General features: G+C 43.0%; 1 non-coding gene across 1 annotated transcript; it reads right to left on the bottom strand.

The window, feature by feature from the left end:
* Positions 1–8,660: 8,660 nt before the first annotated feature.
* Trnar-ccu lies at positions 8,661–8,733 on the bottom strand. The gene has a single exon. It is a non-coding gene; the product is annotated as a tRNA-Arg (tRNA).
* Positions 8,734–10,569: the final 1,836 nt, after the last annotated feature.

The raw sequence follows: 10,569 nt of genomic DNA, 5'->3' as shown, positions 1-10,569 counted from the left end.
GCTGCACATCCGCAATAGCCTCTTCCTTTTTCATCTCCAACTTATATTCTTCCTTAATGGCAGTTGTCTTCTCCATATATTCCAGTTTTCTTTCTTTACTTCGATGTCGTCCATTTGCAGTTTCCTCTTCCCTGCGCAAAACGATTAACTGTACTTAAAGGTGTAATTTCTTTAATGAGGAATGGCTTAAGCCTGTGTGATAAATCTACTCTCTTTTTTGGCGCTTGTGGAATAACGTTGCTCATGTCTACCAATCCCAGTTACGCAGAATAGATATCGGACACTATTGTGTAGTACGATGTTCTAGACTGAGAAAAATAAGTTTCTCCTGCTTTAACATAACAACTCTGTGTAATACTTATATCGTTTTTATTGGATACAGAATTACGAATCTCCGCGTAGTTTATAGGTAGATAATTACAATTGTATGCGTACAGAACATAGCTCGTAAGCTTTACTGTATCTTGAGTATCTGTTAGACTTACTCGTACTCCTGTTAGTCTTGACTATTCCCCCCACCACCACCGCTCAAAAGAAAAGAAATTACCCCAGTACACAAACTGCAGAACATTATTATACCCTACACAATAGTTTTTCTGTAAGTTATTTGTTAATTGTCGCCACATGGAAGCAAGTGGCACAGACTGAAGTGGAGTACATTGTAAATATTGTTTGTTGGTGTTTAATACACGTAAAAATCCTTGCATGGGGTTGAATACACGATCCATTCTGTAAGTGTATAGTATAGCCTCCAATCTGGTAATTACATGCTGCTGAGCCAAGGAAGACCTAAAGGTTTCTCATAGTCACGTGTCCGAAAACTTTACGAAATCTGTAATGTGGTTAACAGTATCTTTATTCATTCCCAGACTTGTGATTTGACATATAAATTTTTTGTATATCTTTACCCCGCAATTGGACCTTAACCACAACAGACAGTTTATTCCAATTGTCTTATCGTTGTCCACAATAACATTGATGTTTCCCTGGCGATCCCCTTCCATGCAGAAGTCATGATTTGATAAGTAGTCGCGCATCTTCATTCTATTAAAAATTCCGGCAGAGTCTTGCTTTATGTCCAAATCCAAAATGTAATAGTCGTGTACACGTAGCTGTTATATTATTGCAGGCAGCTCTTCCATTAGAATAACCATTTTAATGTCAGCTAAGTCCACTATACATGGAATAACCGAAGGATTTTTATATTTCCTCGAAATAATTTCCAGTCCTTCCATACCGATTTTGCTCGTAGCCCTCTTGCTGTCACATTGTCGTTCATTTGCAAAAGTTGTAAACTTGAAGTTCTATACCGGAACTCCATAAGAATGTGCAGCAGAGCAACTGACAGCTTGCACCCAGGAAGATGCGGAGTGTTATAACAGTGTTATGCAGGAAATAAAAAAATTAAAATCCCCGCAAGCCCCCACGTAGAAGAACAGAACTAATTGTTGAGGCCATAAAAGTGGTAGTTTACAGGAAAGAACTTGATACATACCGGAATTCGAGAGCATACGTTCTTTGTACCTGTCAGATTACTGGCTGGACGATGAAACAGCTGATTCAGATGTGGATTTAAATTATAAAGTAAAAATGAAGCTGGATGTAATTGAAACTACACCAAATGACCGTAAAGAAAGAGCTGCTTTCTGCGTGTAAACGTACGAGGGTTGGAACTTAAATAGTGGCCACTATTTATTCACAACCGATAGAAAAGAGTTTAATGTTTGCACCTGTTACTGTCCTTCAAAGTAGTCACCAGCGTTGTGTAGAACCCGTTGCCAGCGGTGTTGAAGGAGTAGTATACTGTTAGGAGAGCCTGTTCTGTTGATGGCGCGAAGGAGCGGTCTGCTGTCTGTCGAATCTCTGGGACAGTTCTGAAGCGAATGCCACGGAGTGGTTCCTTCAACTTCGAAATCAAATCAAAGTCACAAGGACTTAAGTCCGGGGAGTATCGTGGATGGTACAATACTTCCCAATTCCATCAACCGAACAGAGCAGCCACAGCTTGCGCTGTATGCGCCCGCGCATTGTCGTGCAAAATGATGGGTGGGTTGCGCAGAAAGTGTCACCTCTTCTTTCGCAAAGCTGGTCGTAGGTGTTGCTCCAAAAACGAACAGTAATACTGTGCATTGACGGTCTGCCGTGGAGGAACGTAATGTGTTAGGATAACACTATCACAGTCGTACACGAGAATCACCAGAACTTTAGACCGCTCCATTCGCACCATCAATAGAACAGGCTCTACTAACGGTAACTACGCCTTCCACACAGCTGGCAACGAGTTCTACACAACGCTGGTGACTACTGTGAAGGACAGTAATAGGTGCAAACATGTAACTCTTTTGTATCGGTCGTGAATAAATAGTTGCCACTATTTAAGTTCCAACCCTCGTATATGCAAAAGTTAATAAAGATTTTGTACTAGAATATTTGCTAGTGTAATTCGCCAACCTACCAAAAATCCTAAGACATTTCCTATTTTCAATTATCCATGTGAATGTATTTCGGTTGGGGAAAGTGGGTAGTCAGGAGACCTTGAAAAGGAGCCGAAACTACACTCCTGGAAATGGAAAAAAGAACACATTTACACCGGTGTGTCAGACCCACCATACTTGCTCCGGACACTGCGAGAGGGCTCTACAAGCAGTGATCACACGCACGGCACAGCGGACACACCAGGAACCGCGGTGTTGGCCGTCGAATGGCGCTAGCTGCGCAGCATTTGTGCACCGCCGCCGTCAGTGTCAGCCAGTTTGCCGTGGCATACGGAGCTCCATCGCAGTCTTTAACACTGGTAGCATGCCGCGACAGCGTGGACGTGAACCGTATGTGCAGTTGACGGACTTTGAGAGAGGGCGTACAGTGGGCATGCGGGAGGCCGGGTGGACGTACCGCCGAATTGCTCAACACGTGGGGCGTGAGGTCTCCACAGTACATCGATGTTGTCGCCAGTGGTCGGCGGAAGGTGCACGTGCCCGTCGACCTGGGACCGGACCGCAGCGACGCACGGATGCACGCCAAGACCGTAGGATCCTACGCAGTGCCGTAGGGGACCGCACCGCCACTTCCCAGCAAATTAGGGACACAGTTGCTCCTGGGGTATCGGCGAGGACCATTCGCAACCGTCTCCATGAAGCTGGGCTACGGTCCCGCACACCGTTAGGCCGTCTTCCGCTCACGCCCCAACATCGTGCAGCCCGCCTCCAGTGGTGTCGCGACAGGCGTGAATGGAGGGACGAATGGAGACGTGTCGTCTTCAGCGATGAGAGTCGCTTCTGCCTTGGTGCCAATGATGGTCGTATGCGTGTTTGGCGCCGTGCAGGTGAGCGCCACAATCGGGACTGCATACGACCGAGACACACAGGGCCAACACCCGGCATCATGGTGTGGGGAGCGATCTCCTACACTGGCCGTACACCACTGGTGATCGTCGAGGGGACACTGAATAGTGCACGGTACATCCAAACCGTCATCGAACCCATCGTTCTACCATTCCTAGACCGGCAAGGGAACTTGCTGTTCCAACAGGACAATGCACGTCCGCATGTATCCCGTGCCACCCAACGTGCTCTAGAAGGTGTACGTCAACTACCCTGGCCAGCAAGATCTCCGGATCTGTCCCCCATTGAGCATGTTTGGGACTGGATGAAGCGTCGTCTCACGCGGTCTGCACGTCCAGCACGAACGCTGGTCCAACTGAGGCGCCAGGTGGAAATGGCATGGCAAGCCGTTCCACAGGACTACATCCAGCATCTCTACGATCGTCTCCATGGGAGAATAGCAGCCTGCATTGCTGCGAAAGGTGGATATACACTGGACTAGTGCCGACATTGTGCATGCTCTGTTGCCTGTGTCTATGTGCCTGTGGTTCTGTCAGTGTGATCATGTGATGTATCTGACCCCAGGAATGTGTCAATGAAGTTTCCCCTTCCTGGGACAATGAATTCACGGTGTTCTTATTTCAATTTCCAGGAGTGTATATAGTGGGAACTATAGCGAACCCCTTCTCATACCTATGTGAGGACTAACGGATTTGCTGGGAAAACAGAGGGTTATTGTTTACAACATGTTTGAGAGGGTAAAATCATTAAAGGTGCATAATGTGCTCTCGGATATTTATATGAAAGTGATTAAGAGTTGTCACCACTTGAGTGCTCTTGATTACTACATGTGCCCTACACAACTTATACTATTACTATATGTTATATTGCACCTGATGTGTTTAAAAGGGATGAACTCATTTCAAAGTATGAGCCCTGCTCTAAGCACAAAGGCTGAGATACACGATGACATGTTGATGAGCCATCATCACTTACGATGTATTGTCTTGGATGTATAGTTGAAATGATCAGTAATAAATCGTAATGTCTGTTCTGTAGTCACAGTAACCAAGTAAGATGCTGCTACTTTGTTTAATCATCTATTGCTTTACTTCATATTTAAAGGTGTTACATTTGTAGCGTGCGCAGAATATGCTGGAATAATAGAAACATTCTCAGCAAACATTACATCACCGAAGTCTTTCAAGGATGTGAAGCGTGCTAAAACATGGCGTGCAAAGTGGTTATCATGAAATTCACTGGTATCCCGTATAAAGACATGGTGACGTCACTTCGATTATTCTACCAGCATCTACACCAAGGGGAGGGAGAAGATCGCATGGGTGCATCAAATCTTCTATTTTGTTGCTAGTCAAGACGTGGAATTCTAAGTGTGTCCTGCTGTGCATCGGCTCAGGAAGACGATGTGAGAAAATAGTCTTGCTGTATTTGGTTATGAAACTGCAAATTTACTTCTAAGTTGGATGAGAAGTAATAAATTTCTACCACACGATCTCTGTATGATTTCTCTTGAACCTGTTCCGACTTTGATAGTATATACTTTTGGGCAGATACCGTGTGTGTGTCCCTTCAAGCACAGGAGATATAATTCTAGAAATATTTGCTGTATGTCTGTGGAAGCGGACTCAGTCACATGCCTCCTGCTCCCATAAGTCAATACGTGCAACACGATGGGTGTAATCCCATGCAACTGTTCTAATATTTTATCATCTTCCATTTTAAACTCCACCTTCTTAATAGCACTCATCTTCAGAAAAATAAATTTAATTTGTGCCCGGTACATCATTTACGTACACGATGCAAATGGGATAATTTTTTTCGTAAATAACAACAACAACAACAAAGACTTACGGTAAAGAATTTTTTCATTTATTCAGTTCACGCAGATACAATTTGGTTTTTGAGATACAGTTAAGTTATTGAGACACAATTAAGTTCGTGTGATACAATTTTACTCTGACATTTCAGTGCAGAGACACTTTTAACTTACACACTATTACTAATAACTAGGGAAAAAAGAACGTTCCAACAGTAACACTGGTTTGAGAACAATATTACAATTTTTCGAGTAGCACTGGATGAGAATATTTTAATACTTTATTTTATAAATCTACGCTAAAAACTAATGTGGATATACAACTAAGTTTCACAGTCCCAATAGGTTGAAAAAGAATTTTGATTGACTGTGAACTACATACACTTAGAAATTTACCAGTCTTGGACAGATACCAACAGGTGAAATTTAAAAAGTATTCTGTCTACATGGCACACATATTCACATGAGTATACATATACGGTGTGCATGAATAAATAAGTATTTAGATGACACATATTTGTTCATGCTTTTCTAAATTTTTTAAAGCGTTTTACTTTTTTTCTACTTTTCACTACTTTTTTTACGCTACAAGAGAATAGTGTGAACGGGAGAGTTTCAGTCACATCAACACAAATGATCCTTTTATCATCACGAGGTAACAGACCGATTTTATACTGCAGCACATTGTGCACCTCATGTCCCCTAAATCGAATACTAATTTGCCGTATCATATGCTGCAGTTATGATGTGACAGTGCGCACACCGCTGTACAGGCACTGCGAATAGTCTTGGATAGGGGGGGCTCTCAGTGCCTTTCAACGCACAACCTTAACCCACCTGTGTGTGGCAGCTTTCAATGTGCGAGACACATACGTTTTTGCTCGCAGCCCTACAAACTCCACAATTGGCAATCCATTCGTCTCGTCTTTCGTAAGGCCGATAACGACTTTGTTCTGTGGAACAATACCACAAGGATTATCGGTCGTGTATGAGGGCGTGTCGAATTCATTACCATGGTGCATCAGTATTTCGTATGGATCACAGTTCTTCACCCAATAGATGAAGCTATCTGCAAGCATATAACGTAGTTTAGGATCTGCAAGATGAGTTTTCGCAAACCCATAATGAAAGTGGTACATGTGGAGTGTGGATAGGTATAGTATGCACGTCGTCACATAAATAGGCTTCGTAAACTGTATTGCAGTCTTCGCCCTCTCCACAGCAACAAAATCCTTACGAATAATGTGATCCACTTAAAATTTGCTCTGGCGACGTATTTTCTTACGCCGTATCACCCGTCCCATTCTGTGCTAATCAAAATTTCACGCCATTCCCTCAAATTCTCCATTGTTTTTTCGAATATTGAATTATCCAGTAATTTTTAAAAAAGCAAGTAACACATCGCGGGAACTCTGTGTCATATTCAGGTCAGTACACTCCTTCATCCAGAGGGCTGCTTGAAGGAGATAGCCCCGGTTATTCTAACCAGCTCCATCACCAAGCCGACACACTGCTGAAGTTTACGATAGTGATTAATGTATCTCCGCTTATTCAGAGAGTTGTCATCAGTTTTGGTGTGGAGCCTCCTCGCGGAACTTGTTGCTCTGGACACAATGGCAAGTCAGTAGTCATACCCCCCCTCCCTTGATTTTTCCACCGAATCCCCTGTATTCATCTTTGGGAACCCATCAAAATTCGCTAATCGGCTGTGATAGTTGCATGGCGTGCCCGTATAAGCTATTTACATCCAGATACATGATGTAACTCGAATCAAGGGTTGTGTTGCACTTGTCACCTTGCCAACGATTATTTGGCTTGGCGTGGCTACAGACACATTTACGAAGTCGCTATGGATCCCTCGTTCAAAGAGAAGAAGAATGTCAGAATCGGTCAATAATTCGATGATGTGTCCCAGTACAAGCCAGGTGCCGTGCGCTAAAAGGTGGGGTCCAGAGAATATGGGGCCATGCATAGACTCCACAATTTCTAAAAACGTCCGCAAGCCAGGTCACATGTGTGTCCATGTAAACCTGTGTGTGCTCTAGTGAAGTGGAGATGTTGAATTTCCGCCAGACATTCATAACATGCTTATACTCTGCATGTGTTATGGCACTACAAATCACGTTGCTGGAGAATGCGGTTACACCGGGCAGCCTGGTTTCGTTGAGTTTTGCCATACTATCATGGGGAAACCCCCTGCCTAGCCACAAATTGAAACTTTTCCTCATCAGGAAATGCAGGTCGAGTTACGTTCATATCCTCCCGAGGTAAAATTTCAACGAATTTCTGGAGTGGCACCTGCATAAAACATAGCAAGTCAAGGAAATGGACCGTAATTCTTGGCTCATTCGTTTGTAGGATGAAATATATTTCTTGATGCTCTTAAGCAGGACACTGACCTGATTTTTCTCCCAGGCGAAATCAGCCAAGCGCTCAGCAAGAAAGTGAGTGTCATACCTTCATATGGAAGGAAACTGGTATCTGCCTTGGTAACTGGTACTTTAAATTGCATGTATTGTGAGCTGCGCCACGGAACTTCCCCATAAGATGACAGTGGTCTCTACGAGGAGTTTCCGCTTTTCTATCTAACGGCAGCCGACCAGTATGACAGTCAACCGTGGTGTTGTACAAATCTTCATTCTCTTTCGATTTCTTTCAGGCAGACCAGTTTCCTTCCATATGAAGGTATGACACTCACTTTCTTGCTGAGCGCTTGGCTGATTTCGCCTGGGAGAAAAATCAGGTCAGTGTCCTGCTTAAGAGCAAGGTTCGCAGGAGAGGTTCTGTAAAGTTTGGAAGGTAGGAGACGAGGTACTGGCAGAAGTAAAGCTGTGAGTACCGGGCGTGAGTCGTGCTTCGGTAGCTCAGTTGGTAGAGCACTTGCCGGCGAAAGGCAAAGGTCCCGAGTTCGAGACTCGGTCGGGCACACAGTTTTAATTTGCCAGGAAGTTTCAAAGAATATACAAATTTTGCTTGGGTGTGGGTTCACAGCCTCTAGAAATTTTATGAAAATAGAAACATACTTGCACAATATTCAATATTAAACCCCGTAACTATAAAATATTAAACCCCGAAACTAATTCAGATTCCCCTTCAGCAAAATTAAAGAGGTCCATGATTGTAACCAATGTTACACATGAACGAAATCATGTCATTACATCTACATGAACACATGATAGCTGTAGCCATTCGATATCTCAGTTTACATGTTTTTTTTCATAGTACTTTATACAAACTGTATGGCGAACCGTATGATTCTATTATGTTAGACTTCAGGAAAAAGTCAGCTCGTTTTGAAAATAATCGCTGTACAATCATGTGGTGCCGTCTGGTTCGTGAGCTCATCTTCTTCCTTGTCTTTCTCTTTTTGTTTCCTCTACACCAGGTGAGTATATATGTACGTATGTGTGTATCTGTAGTATGTAGGTCTATGATTGAACTTTTATGGAAGCTCTCACACGAAGGGTTACTTCTTCAGTAATTTGTGTTAAAATTAAAATATGTACCCCTGGTGGGACTCGAACCCACAATCCCCGGTTTAGGAGACCGATGCCTTATCCATTAGGCCACAGGGGCTCACGGTAGCAGAGTGCTACACATGAGAACCCGTTTGGATCACGCTGCGGTGATGCAATAGACAGTAGCTCTCTCCCTTACCAGGCACGCTGGCCGCAGCCTGCCTCTGTGAAATATTCTGCCTCCGCTGCCAGAAGTGATTCGAATTTCGAAGTCACGAAACACATATCGTATTAATTATGTGTTATGGTGCACAAGATTTGGTACGTAGGACATCCGCAACTGAGAGGCATGGTAATTTTAGAGCGCTTCAGTTGTACTAATATTTATTTGAGCCACGACCGGTTTCGAGATTTTTATATCTCATCTTCAGGTGTCTGAAATTGTAGTAAGTAATAATACATAACATGCAGTCGGGCCAGTCAGTGGAAGAGTGCCAATCACTGCATGTTGTCGGAAACTGTCCGCCGCTGGTCAGCCGCACGATAGGACCGCCACCAGCCATTACTGACTTAGCCGACCGCGTGTTATGTACTACCAAAAATTGTAATTTCATACATCTGAAGACGAGATCTTAAAACCTCGAAACTGGTCGTGATTTAAGTAAATATTAATACAAATGAAGCGGAACTTTCTAAATTATGTTTTGTGGTTATCATAAAAGACTGACCATTCTGCAGGAAGAGCTGCAAAATAGCTTTGGCTACATATGTGACGGTCCTGTGAAGATGGTAACTACTGGAGTCTGAGTAGGGAATTCTGTGTTGCTACCAGTGACAATAATTAGAATGGTCTGGTCCCGTACTGAATTTAGAGCACTGGAATCCATTACGATGGTGCAGTACGTCCACGAAATTAGCTTTTAATACATCTTCATTGCTATAAACATTGGGTTGTGCAGCACCTCGTAATTCAAAATCGTGACAGCTAATAGTGCAACAGTAAGCTATTTATCGTAACTTATCACAAAAATATTACATGTCAATTACTTTCTGTAACTATCCAGTATTCATACCCAGACAATGAGTGCTCATTTCGAAAGTGCATGCAATACCGCAAAGACAAAAACGTACCTTAACTCCATATACCTGAAGCTATATTTCACAGATGACTTATCTTGGAATATAAATATAATTACCAGAACATTCAGTTCATACTAGACAAGAATAAATTATGTACGTGATTAACCTAATTCAGTACCAAAAAAACGTAATTATTTGCATTAGATGAAAAAGACTGTACCTAGAACAAATCAATAATCGCCTATTCTACAACAAATCTCATCAGGACTAAAACATGAAAGTCTCTAAAGTCTCTTGCTAAACAAAACTACGTGTAACTTCTATGTACACCAATTAAAAACCATTAGGGTGTGCTAAAAAGTAAGATATCAGTTTTTTGCGTGGAAGCCTTTTTAAGTAAAACAAACGTTATTAACATTGTACTTCTTTGTTCTTCATGGCTATATATTTATTTCTCAACATAGCCACTCTGGCGACGAACATATTTCTCCCAACCAGAGACGTGTTCGTTGTTTTGTCACTGTGAAATATTTGACTTTGTCGACAGAGCCACAACCTCATCTCTCCGTGCACCGCTTCATCAGTATCAAGCTGAAGTTCTTGAAGGTGTTCTTTAAGTTTTAGAAACAGATGATAATCGAATGGGGCCAGGTCGGAATAGTATGGAGGATGATCGATGACGATTACCTCGAACTTCAGATTGTTGCAAATGTCGCAGCGCTACTGGCTGGTTGGCTGAAGGGGAGATTTCTCCATGCGTTGACGAACTCTTCGAATTTGAAACTCGATTACAGCCCGCGGTTTCACCGCCATGTCACACGCTACAATTCGGAGCCATCTAGCGTCATAGGACTGCAAATATGTAGACCTGAAG

This window comes from Schistocerca americana, chromosome 8 (genome assembly GCF_021461395.2).
Source record: "Schistocerca americana isolate TAMUIC-IGC-003095 chromosome 8, iqSchAmer2.1, whole genome shotgun sequence".
NCBI classification, from domain to species: Eukaryota; Metazoa; Arthropoda; class Insecta; order Orthoptera; family Acrididae; genus Schistocerca; species Schistocerca americana.
The sequence above is the reverse complement of the archived record's forward strand: the minus strand, read 5'-3'. Positions and strand labels throughout refer to the sequence as shown.